The sequence below is a fragment of the Dicentrarchus labrax genome, unplaced genomic scaffold (genome assembly GCF_905237075.1).
Source record: "Dicentrarchus labrax unplaced genomic scaffold, dlabrax2021, whole genome shotgun sequence".
Lineage (NCBI taxonomy): Eukaryota > Metazoa > Chordata > Actinopteri > Moronidae > Dicentrarchus > Dicentrarchus labrax.
Genome location: NW_026136959.1, coordinates 42,314 through 54,563, shown reverse-complemented (window position 1 = coordinate 54,563; position 12,250 = coordinate 42,314). Strand labels below are relative to the sequence as shown.

At 38.9% G+C, this 12,250-nt stretch overlaps 1 pseudogene; it reads left to right on the top strand.

The window, feature by feature from the left end:
* Positions 1-1,905: 1,905 nt before the first annotated feature.
* On the top strand, positions 1,906-7,469 carry LOC127360859 (major histocompatibility complex class I-related gene protein-like; annotated as a pseudogene).
* Positions 7,470-12,250: the final 4,781 nt, after the last annotated feature.

The window sequence follows — 12,250 nt, the reverse complement described above, 5'->3', positions numbered from 1 at the left end:
ATAAAATGTGTACTGAGGAATACATCCAGTAATGCAACGTATTATTACATTGCATCATAAAAAAGTGCAGCTCCTGCATTTTGTAATAACAACTGCAATATATAATCATTATTATAAAATGTGGGGGAAATTATTACATATTGTGTTCAAGCTGTTTAAATGTGCGTGTTATTACATAATGGAGAAAAACTGATTGCATTTTATTGAGCAAATACGTAATGCAGCATCATTACATTATGGATTGTTGGGTCAGGTCTGTTGAAATAAGACTTGTGTAGGAAAGGGCCATGGATCTTAAAGGCTCTTCCTGTATCAGAGCTTCATTTTCCTCATTACAATCAAACAAATACTAGTAGGTCCAATATGTCAACATGTGTTAAGATACACAATACAGGTGGTCACTGATTGAACTTGAAGGTGTTGCAACCCCTGTGAAGCTTTGGTGACCCCTAGTGGGGGCCGGGAACCCTAGGTTGGGAGTGTTAAAGGAGAAAAAATCTAGTTCTTATACACACATATTGTATTCATTTCAAGACACAAGTCAAATATAAAGTACCATAAGATAGTCAAATTTCACTGCTGCCAGAAACAGATGAATGACTTTACTTAAATTAAAATGAATAATGTCCAATATGAACTCTAATAAGTTTCTAATATTTTTTTAACTTTTCATTGTTTAATTTGATTTGACAGATTAAAAGAGTGAAGATTAAAAGAGGACTCCAGTGATGTTACTGCGGCATCAAAACCTTTTATTTTCTACAGAGTACTTGTTTCTAATTTGTAAAAGTCTTTTTTTAAGTGTCAGTCAGAGCTGACAGAAGCATTAATGTAGAGAGAGACACAGTCATGTTCAGCCCTTTAGTTATCACATGATGGATTTCTGTTTGATGTTTCCACTTTGGAAACACACTAATGAATCCTCTGTCTGCATTAAACTCCATTGTAAACTACTGTCTTTCAACTGTGTCACAAAATCAAATCTATCAATCTGAATGTCTTAGCCCCAACATATACCACTGAGCTGCTTGTGCAATATCAAACTGTGGGGCCTCTGAGATCTTCTGGAACTGCTTTTTAACACTCTGAATGTGTATATATCACAGATCATTTTATGGTTATTTGTTTCATGTTTACTGTTTTTTATTATCTGTTCTTGCATGAAGTACTGCACCTTACATTTTGTGCGTTATGGGTTATGGTTAGGGTAAGTCTGTTTTCTCTGTGTGTGTGTGTGTGTGTGTGTGTGTGTGTGTGTGTGTGTGTGTGTTTTAAATCCCTCCTGTTAATCCAGATGTTATTTATTCTACTTTTGATGAACTAATAAAACTCCTTTGGTAATCTTATTGATGTTTCTTTTATTTATTCATTAAAGAGAGTGTGTTGAGTTGCACAGATTATAAATATAATATATAAATATATCTATATGAATATCAAATTTGACTTGACTTGTAAGTGCTGTAAGTGTGTGAGTGAGTTCAAATATCAGGAAAACCATAATGAGGGTGTGCCTTGTAAGGATTTCAGGGTTTGTCTCCAAATCTGCAGCTCCAGTGGGGTGTTCCCGGTCTGCAGTGGTCAGTAACTACAGATAGCGCTCCAAGGAAGGAAAAGCAGAGAGAAAAGGTGAAAATGAATAAAGCTGAGCTGAGTTTATTTTGTTTTATATGATTATTCTCTCTGTCTCTTTAGCTTTGTCATATGGTCAGTTTTCATTTGTTACTCCTTCTAAATATAAAATTGTTTAAAACTTTGAATGAATATTTTGCTTGTCCTTTTATCTGTGATAAAAAAAAAAGGTTGGCTGAAATCTAATCCAAGTATGTTATACTTTGTGTATAACATATATTTTAATATTAAAATGATTCATCATCCCTCCTCCCTACCTCAATAACTCTCGTACAGCCCCTACCAACAGAAAGACTCCCACATCCGTCCGCAAGGAGGAAGCCGCAGCTCGGTCCTTTACCCACCCGACTTTATCAAATCAAGATGAAAACGTTATTTTTGTTGCTTCTCTTCTGTCACGTTTCATCAGCAGGTAAGATCAAATTTGAACTCTTTAAGCTCTTTGCTTCACTTTCCACTCGGCTCTGCATTTGACTGCGATAACGTGAGCCACAGAGTGCATTTGGCTCCTGTAGCTCCAGTAAACAACAGCACTTTAGTTTCACTTTTACTTCATAAGACCGTTATACACCGATCAGCCGTTACAGGATGACCACTGACAGGTGAAGTAACACTGATTCTCTCGTTATCATGGCACCTGTCCAGCAGCGTAACATATTTGTGATTGGACCCGGTGCAAATGTTTTTCTTGTGGCCCCCGCCCCAAATAGCACGCTCGTGTACACACGGGCCTATCAACGCAAATCAGAGTTACATAACCACAGAGCAAATAGCGATCAAGAAAAGCACAGCAACGCTTCATAGGCCTACACAGTATGAATTAATGGATAATTAGATCTGAGCACACAATTAATGAAGAAACAATTCATTCATCATCAATGACACAGCAGCCTGTTATCACACACACAGATTACAGTCAGCATTTTCTGATATTTGAGAGGTAATTTAAATCCCTGACCCCACTCCATAACAGACACCGACTCATTTAAAGTCATCCTACGGACCTTTCACTCAGCAAAGTCATTAACAACACTGCTCAAGTCCAAATTCCTCGCTCTGCTATTCTCTATTAAGAGTAAAGCCAATCCACTGAGTCTTTCTTGTCCCATGCTGCTCGAGCTACTAGTCACTGCTGGACTCCGTATGTGAAGACGTGAAAGGGCCCACACACAGACACAATTGGTGCTGTCCCTCCTGGGCCCTTATAAACAGCTGAGCCCAGGCTGCACCATTGGTATTCACACCACTGCCCCAGTCAGCGGGTGGGATATATCAGGCAGCAAGTGAACATTTTGTCCTCAAGTCAACGTTGGATCGATCCAACAGACGAGCTACTGTAACTCAAACTGCTGAAACAATTAATGCTGGTTCTGATAGAAAGGGGTCAGAACACACAGTGTGTTGGAATAACATTATGACCACCAGGGTGTCCAGTTGGTCATATTATGGCTGATCAGTGTATATTTTAATTGAATCATAGGCTACTAACTTAATACATCAGATTCATGATGGGTCTTTACTGAATGTATAAACTGTGTTTGTCCTGCAGTGAAACACTCTCTGAAGTATTTTCTAACTGGATCCAGTGGAGTCCCAAACTTATCAGAGTTTGTAGGATCTCTAGAGGTTGATGGAAGTCTGGTCGGTTACTGCGACGGCAACAAAAAGATAATAAAACCAAAACAGGACTGGATGAAAAAAACTAATTGAAGATGATCCTCAGCACTTAGAGTGGGCCACTAAGCAGTGTTTTCAGAGAGGGCCAAACATATTCAAAGTCAGGATTCAGAATTTGAAGCAGCGCCTCAACCAAACTGAAGGTAAAGTATTTATATATATTATATTTTACTTTTACTACTAAAATGATTTGCAGCCTGGTTTGTTGTTTGACACACAGATATAGGATAGCTAACATGTGCATATTAATGAATTTGAGCTTGGACTGCATCTGAGACTGCAGGTGTCACACAGGTGTGACTTTGTTTTAATAAGAGTTTAATGTGCATATAATTCAACATACCCACTTTGTATACTGCCACTGACAGTCATCTGTCAATTCATACAACAGTAGTTACTATTGTAACTTTTAGCTGTGGAAAATAAATTGGGTTTCATCACTCAGATAAAGTGCACTGATTATCTGCTCTTGAATCATGATCACACCACAAGACACAAGTGTCACACAATGCACAATATTTATAAGATCATCTTTCCACTGGAGATTTCATCTGTATTCTGTACATTGTTAATTACAGTCTCTGTTTCTGTCTCTGTCTCTCTCTCAGGTGTCCACATTTTACAGGAGATGTATGGATGTGAGTGGGATGATGAGACTGGAGAGGTTAATGGTTTTAATCAGTTAGGTTATGATGGAGAAGACTTTATATCTCTTGACCTGAAGACATTGACATGGATCGCTCTGAAACCTCAGGCTGTCCCCATCAAACTGATGTGGGACACTGACAAAGCTAGAATAAAAGTCAAGGAAATTGACCTCACTAAGATTTTCCCTGAGTTACTGAAGAAGTATGTGGCCTATGGAAACAGCTCTCTGCAGAGAAAAGGTAGAATTACATGACCTGATTTAGTTTGATGAACACAACAATGTTCCTATAATCTGCTCAGACTGAACTGCCATTGTATTATTACTCCAATCAGTTTGACATTATCTTATTTTTGGCTGTTGAAGGTATTATTTGATTTAGCCCTGAACAATCAGTAGAGACTGACAGTTGTAGGTGTTCTACATTACTTCCCATCAAAGCTGATACTGTGATAGCCAGACAGTGCACCACTAGCATGAAGTAAGTAAGTTTACACAGATTGTATGGATGGGTATCATTAAGGTTTTAACAGTACTACTATTATCAATACTGCTCATAATAAGAGAGCTGCTCTGTCCAAAGTGGGATGGATGCCATCTCATCTTCATCTGTCTATTCCCTTCCCTGTTCTCCCTTTTTCATATTTCTCTACCCCCCTATCTCTCTCTCTCTCTCTCTCTCTCTCTCTCTCTCTGTCCAGACATTCCCTCAGTGTCTCTCCTCCAGAAGACTCCCTCCTCTCCAGTCAGCTGCCACGCTACAGGTTTCTACCCTGACAGAGCCACACTCATCTGGAGGAAAGATGGAGAGGAGATTCATGAGGACGTGGACCACGGAGAGATCCTCCTCAACCACGATGGATCCTTCCAGATGAGTGTTGACCTGAACCTTTCATCAGTCACACCTGAAGACTGGAGGAGGTACGACTGTGTGTTTCAGCTCTCTGGTGTGAAAAACGACATTGTCATCAGACTGGACAAAGCAGAGATCAGGACCAACTGGGGTAAGACTGGAAATAGTTTTGTTCATCCACTAAAGCTAGACCTCCATCATAACTACAAAGGTTATGTCCTAAAACTTGTGTTGTCAACTCCACTGTTATGTAGCTGTTGTCAACTGTAGAAGGGTTGATCGGATGTTAACTCTTCGCTTTAACTTTACATCTTAATCCTCAGATTAAGTATTAATCTGGTTTACAATTTGAGTCATATTTCCATAGTTTTGGCCGTCATTTTTATCAGTTATGACAGCGTTGTACTCTTCAAAGTCCTCAATAATATCTGGGGACACAGTGACATCAGTACAACACACAAGCATGTAAGTGGGAAACAAGATTCTTAGCTCTGAGCTCTCAAACACATGTAAGTGTCAAAGGAATCCAGAACTATACTTTTCATGTGACTGAAATACATTCTGTTTCTCACTTTACTGTCTTATTCACACAATCTGCTCCTCATACTTCAATACTAAAGTGAATCCTGTAAACTAAACATATTTATCTCCTTCCAGTGGGAGAGACAAAGTGTGAATGTTCTGTTTTGGCTCCAGTTTCTCCCTCAGAGTTTCCTGCTGGTGCTGTTATTGGAGTTGTTGTAGGACTGCTGCTGCTGGCACTCTGCATCACTGGACTCTTCATCTGGAGAAGGAACAAAAATGGTGAGTTAAGCCATTTTTACTCCACTGTTCAGTAACTTTACTGCCAAAAGAACCCAGAGGTCCTCAGCAGACGTACTGTATATACTAAGTGAAAGAGTTGCTCTCCTACATTTTTATTCAGAGCAGAGATCTGTGACATTCATGAGGAATTTCTTCCTATAAATGTATTTTATTTTGTGTCCTGTCATACATTCTGAATAACTTCTAATACTGTAATGTCTCATCTGTATTTCAGGATTCAGACCTGCAAACAGTAAGTTTAGCTTTATACAATATATACATTTATATATTTTTTTATTGAAGAATTTTATGTGCTCCTGAGCATTAGTAATCAATAAATCATGTCCAGTCCTGTCTTATATAATTATATGATTTCAAATTGAATCATCTCTGAACTTAATTTCTGCTTCTAGCTTCAGACTCTTCAGCATCGCTGTCAGACAGAAATTCAGCTCCTGACTGATCACAGTGAGTATGTCATTGTTTCAACAAGGCTGTGCAAATACTATGTACACTGACATAATGTACAATATTCTTCCCGGCTGCATTACATGCAGCTGATATTTCTAATTCACAAAAAAGTTCTGCAAGAGAAAACATTTTCTCAGTCCATCCATTATAACTACAGGAAGCAGATGGCTCTGGGGTTTTATGATACTACTCCAGAAATCAAAAGTGGAAGAAGTATTCAGATTCTTTACTTAAGTACATGTACCAACACAACAATGTGACAATACTCTGTTATCGTCAAAGTCCTGCATTCAAAAGTCTAATAGTGCTATCAGCACAATGTACTTACATATCAAAAGTAAAAGAATGTCTTCTGTGAGTGCTATAATATTACAGGTGGAGCTAGTTTTTACTGCTTTATATACAGTTAGGTACTCTGGTCCAGTGGTTCCCAGTTTAGGGGTTGAGTCCCCTGTAAAGGGAATAGAAGTATAAAGTAGCATAAAATAAAAAAGCAAGTTTCACCTTTGTCAGAAACAGATAATCACTGACATAAAGTATGTTAATAATGTTCATGAACTCTGATAAGTTTCTAATCAGTTATTCAACTTTTCATTTATGAATCTGTTTTTACAGGTTCCCACTGAAGATACAAGAGAACTCCAATGACGTTACCGTGGCATCCAAACCGTTCTTTCTTTTCCAGAGAACACTTTATTCTCATTTACAGAAGACATATTTATTTAGGAAAATATTTGGAACATTGAGATGAGAAGTCAGAGACCCTGTCAGAACAAGTATGAATTCCTTTACTCACCAAAGAAGATTATTTAGGTGTCAGTCAGAGCTGACAGAAGCATTACTGTCGAGGAAATCCTCCAGGAGTAACAACATCTGGAGTGATGCTGCTGTCCAGCTACCAAAAAGGAGGTCCTGGACCTTATCTAGTTTAGATTATGAGGCACTACTTATCATTCTTTGTTGATTAGTAGTAAGTTTCATGTTTCTACTTTTGAAACACACTAAAGAAGACTTTTCACTTAACCCTGTTGTAAAATATTGTCTCTCTATTGTGTCAGAAAATCAAACAATAAAATCTTAGTCCTCATATATAAATAAGCACTAATGGCTTAGCCCCAACATGTATCACTGAGCTGCTTGTACAATATGAAACTGTTGGGCCTCTGAGGTCTTGTGGAACTGCTTTTTAAATTCTGGTATGTATACACACCAATTTTTTATCTAGCTATATTTATCTGCTGTTACATTTGATACATTTTATTGCTTTTCACTGTTTTAGGATCCGTTCTTTTCTGAATTACTGCACCTTAAAATCTGTGTTTGTGGATATGAAGTTGGGCTTTACATCCCTCCTGTCAATCCATATATGGTTATGGTTCCCACAAACTAATAAAAATGTGAAGGAAACTAAATTCCTGTTTTTTTATTTGTTCATTTTTGAGTTCATAGTCATTTTATTATCTGTTAAGGATTGTTTAGACATTCTCAAAAAAACACACAAGGCTGATAAAACAAATGTCCAAAATTCAAATTGACATTGTGCATAGTTGTAGTGGCCTATTTTACAGTTTAATCTAATCTAATCTCAGGTGTGTTCCCACAAACACTCCTCTCGGACCGTTATAAAATAATGAAATGAACTCCACTTTTGCCAAAAGTGAACAAGAGTAACAAAGACAATTTAGGCATACAAAACCCCCATGAGGTTTAGACAGTGCACTGCAGTTGGTTGGAGGTGTGTGTAATGCTAAAATACAACAGCTGTCACAGCTTTGTTAAAAAATATTCTGTTCAAATTTGTTTAGAAAAATGAGGTTAATTTAGTTTAGAATATGAGTCAAAATATCCCATATGATATTTGTTTTCTGAAAGATTAAGAAAAAATGTTGCAGCTTAATTTGCTGAAGCTGTCAAGGGGAAAAAGCAGTTAGTTTGAATCTGGATCTTGGTCCAGTGTTAAAGTCCTCGTCAGCCACAACTTCGTTTTCATTTCTTTCCTCTTTGCCCCTTCTCATCTTTCTCTACACCCCTCTCCCTCTCTTACTCCCTCTTCCTCCATTGTCTCTATCCTAATGCTATAGTCTCTGTTTCTACAGTAACCCAGAATAGACAAACCATACACTCGCTGTAGATAGGGTCACCATGATGACTATGATGTATTCAAATAATTGAATGTAACTAAATGTCACTAAATCCTACACACTGAAATATTTCCACTCAACATTGACACTGTGATTGAGAACTTTACTGAGAACCATAAAAACAGGTAGTGAGTTTCTTCAGTGGTGGTGTAGTTCTCTTTTGTGTTTATATACAGCCAATGTGGAAGTTGTGTAGAAAAATGGGGTATTATGTAGCACTATCATATGTTTTTATAGTTTCTAAGATGGTTGTATGGACCTGTACATGTAGTGCATTTACCTGAAAGACAAGTATTTTACATGTTGTGAGTTTAATGTATTTGTTGTGTCTTTAGTTCACTTAAAGGTACTCTAAGGAGTTTTTGACCACTAGTAGTACTATTGAGATTTCTGTTTACAAGTAGATTCCTGATTGTTTGTATCTTGTGCACATACACAAGGAAGCATCCTTTAGCATATAATGGTAATATGCCAAGAAAGGCATTGAAGTAGAAGAAGAAGACTGTTACCAAGTAAATATGGTTCTCATCATTCTCTAACCTCTTTACCCTATATCATTTATATCACCCCTGAAAAAATGCTTGATGCTTTGTTGTGTAATAATGCAGAAGGAGGTCAGTCAGAGAAAGTCAGTGTTCCAACTATTTCTGTATCAAAAGATTTTAAACTTCATAAGTCAAACTTAACAGACTCAACACAAACTCCATCTTAAATCTATGGGGCCAAAACAAAAGCTAAATAAAAACAGAAGCAGGTTAAGCAGAATTTAATTAACATCTGATGTGTCAAATTCTGTGTGTCACACTGTGTTCTGGACTTTACCTGACAGACGAGTGCAGACAAGTAATAACAGATACAGCAACAACAGGCAACTGACATTTAAACAAACACAACCTAGGACAGACCCTTCAACTCTAGGTGGGTGGTTGTCTGTCTCGATCAGTTGGGGTGAGAGAGAGAGAGAGAGAGAGAGAGAGAGAGAGAGAGAGAGAGAGAGAGGCAACAAAAGTAGCAAAAACTACACTAATAGTGACTGATGATGATGAACATGAAGGAGATGATGACGACAACAACGATGGGGGACAATGAGCAGTGACAATAGTAATAATAGTAACTGTAGTAATAATAATAGTAATAATAATAATAACAGTAATATCAGTGATATTAGCAATGGCAGTCAAGCAGGACCATGGCAGGAGGCTCCACCAGGATCCATGAGAACCTGCGAGACGAGAAAGCACAAGAACTCCAGGGAAGAAGTGAAGTTAGTAACATGCATTAATGGGACATGAATGAGTGCAGAAAGAGAGAGAGAGAGGAAGAGAGGAGCTCAGTGCATCATGGGAAATCCCCCGATAGTCTAGGCCTATAGCAGCATAACCAAGGGATGGTTCAGGACTCACCTGATCCAGCCCTAACTATAAGCTTTATCAAAGAGGAATGTCTTAAGCCTACTCTTGAATGTGGTGAGGGTGTCTGCCTCCCGAACCACAACTGGAAGCTGGTTCCACAGGAGAGGAGCTTGGTAACTGAAGGCTCTGGCTCCTGTTCTACTTTTAGAGACTATAGGAACCACAAGTAGCCCAGCATTCAGAGAACGTAGTGTTATTTTTGTTGCTTCTCTTCTGTCACGTTTCATCAGCAGGTAAGATCACATTTGAACTCTTTAAGCTCTTTGCTTCACTTTCCACTCGGCTCTGCATTTGACTGCGATAACGTGAGCCGCAGAGTGCATTTGGCTCCTGTAGCTCCAGAAAACAGCACTTTAGTTTAACTTTTACTTAAACTTTACAAGACTGACTTTAAATGTTTTAATAGAATCATAGGCTGCTGACTGAATACATCAGATTCTGAATGTATAAACTGTGTTTGTCCTGCAGTGATACACTCTCTTACGTTTTTTGTAACTGGATCCAGTGGAGACCCAAACATATCAGAGTATGTGGCAGCTCAAGAGGTTGATGGAAGTCTGGCCATTTACTGCGACAGCAACAAAAATATAGTAGAACCAAAACAAGACTGGATGAAAAAGATATTTGAAGATTATCCTCAGCACTTTGAGTGGTGCGCTCAGGAGTGTTTTCAGAGAGTGCCAAACTTCGTGGTGGTGGTTCAGGATTTGAAGCAGCGCCTCAATCAAAGTGGAGGTAAAGTATTTTTGTACGTATTATATTTATACTTTTTACTACTAAAATGATTTGCAGCCTGGTTTGTTGTTTGACACACAGATATAGGATAGCTAACATGTGCATACTAATGAATTTGAGCTTGGACTGCATCTGAGACTGCAGGTGTCACACAGGTGTGACTTTGTTTTAATAAGAGTTTAATGTGCATATAATTCAACATACCCACTTTGTATACTGCCACTGACAGTCATCTGTCACTTCATACAACAGTAGCTACTATTGTAACTTTTAGCTGTGGAAATGAAAGATCATCTTTCCACTGATTTCATCTGTATTCTGTACATTGTTGATTACTGTCTCTGTTTCTGTCTCTGTCTCTCTCTCAGGTGTCCACATTTTACAGGAGATGTTTGGATGTGAGTGGGATGATGTGACTGGAGAGGTTAATAGTTTTATGCAGTTTGGTTATAATGGAGAAGACTTCATATCTCTTAACCTGAAGACATTGACATGGATCGCTCTGAAACCTCAGGCTGTACCCATCAAACTGATGTGGAATACTGACAAAGCTGGAATAAAAGACAATGAGAATTTCATCACTAAGTCTTCTCCCGAGTTACTGAAGAAGTATGTGGACTATGGCAACAGCTCTCTGCAGAGAAAAGGTAGAATCACATGACCTGACTCACACAACAATTTTTATTTTTTCACTAAGACTAAATAAATCAAAATCATTCACGTGTTTAACTCCTCTTCCCTTTACTTCCTCTTTAAATAATTGAAGTGGTCAGGGGACACAGTCTCTGTGGGGTTCTGGGTGGGTATCTGCTCTAACTAAAGTGCAGAGAAGCGTGTAGGACTGCAGCTCTGCCTCCTGCTCTCAACTCTGGGTTGTCAGGTTTTAGGTTCAGTAATAAACAGTCAGATTTGTATATAAGAGAGCTGCTCTGTCCAAAGTGGGATGGATGCCGTCTCTCCTAATCAGACCAGATTTTCCCCAGAAAGTCAGCCGATTGCCTACGAAGCCCACATCATTTTCTGGACCCCACCTTGAGCCATCGGTGGAAGAACGACATGCAGCTGAACATGTCATCACAGTTCATCATTGGTTTAGTTAACTCTGTGTGTGCTCTAAGCTGCTAGCATAGGCTGCTTAACATACCTGAGGTGGATTACTGCTTATCTTCTACCACCATCAGGGTAACATTTGTCTGGTTATGTGTTGCATGTTCTCAGGACTGTAGCTACCATGAGGGAAACATTTTATCTGAGCAGTTTACTTTTTATAATTTAAAGTTACTCATAATACAGATAGATACAGTGTGTCTTTCATTGCTTATCTCTGTCCAATTTTCCCTTTCACTCATCTTGATTCATCCCTCTTGAATTTCTTCATCTGTCTATTCCCCTGTTTTATTTCCTTCCCTGTTCTCCTTTTTTGTCTTTCTCTACCCCCTATCTGTTTTTGCCTCTTTCTCTCTCCAGACCTTCCCTCAGTGTCTCTCCTCCAGAAGACTCCCTCCTCTCCAGTCAGCTGCCACGCTACAGGTTTCTACCCTGACAGTGCCTTGATGTTCTGGAGGAAAGATGGAGAGGAGATTCATGAGGACGTGGACCACGGAGAGATCCTCCCCAACCACGATGGATCCTTCCAGATGAGTGTTGACCTGAACCTTTCATCAGTCACACCTGAAGACTGGAGGAGGTACGACTGTGTGTTTCAGCTCTCTGGTGTGAAGAACAACATCGTCATCAAACTGGACAAAGCAGTGATCAGGACCAACTGGGGTAAGCCTGAAAGTAACGTGGTGAGTTGTAGAGCTACATTTCCCACCATGCTGTGGTTGATGAAAGTAAGATGTTGCTGTGGAGACAATGAGTTCAGTTGTGGCCGACACTT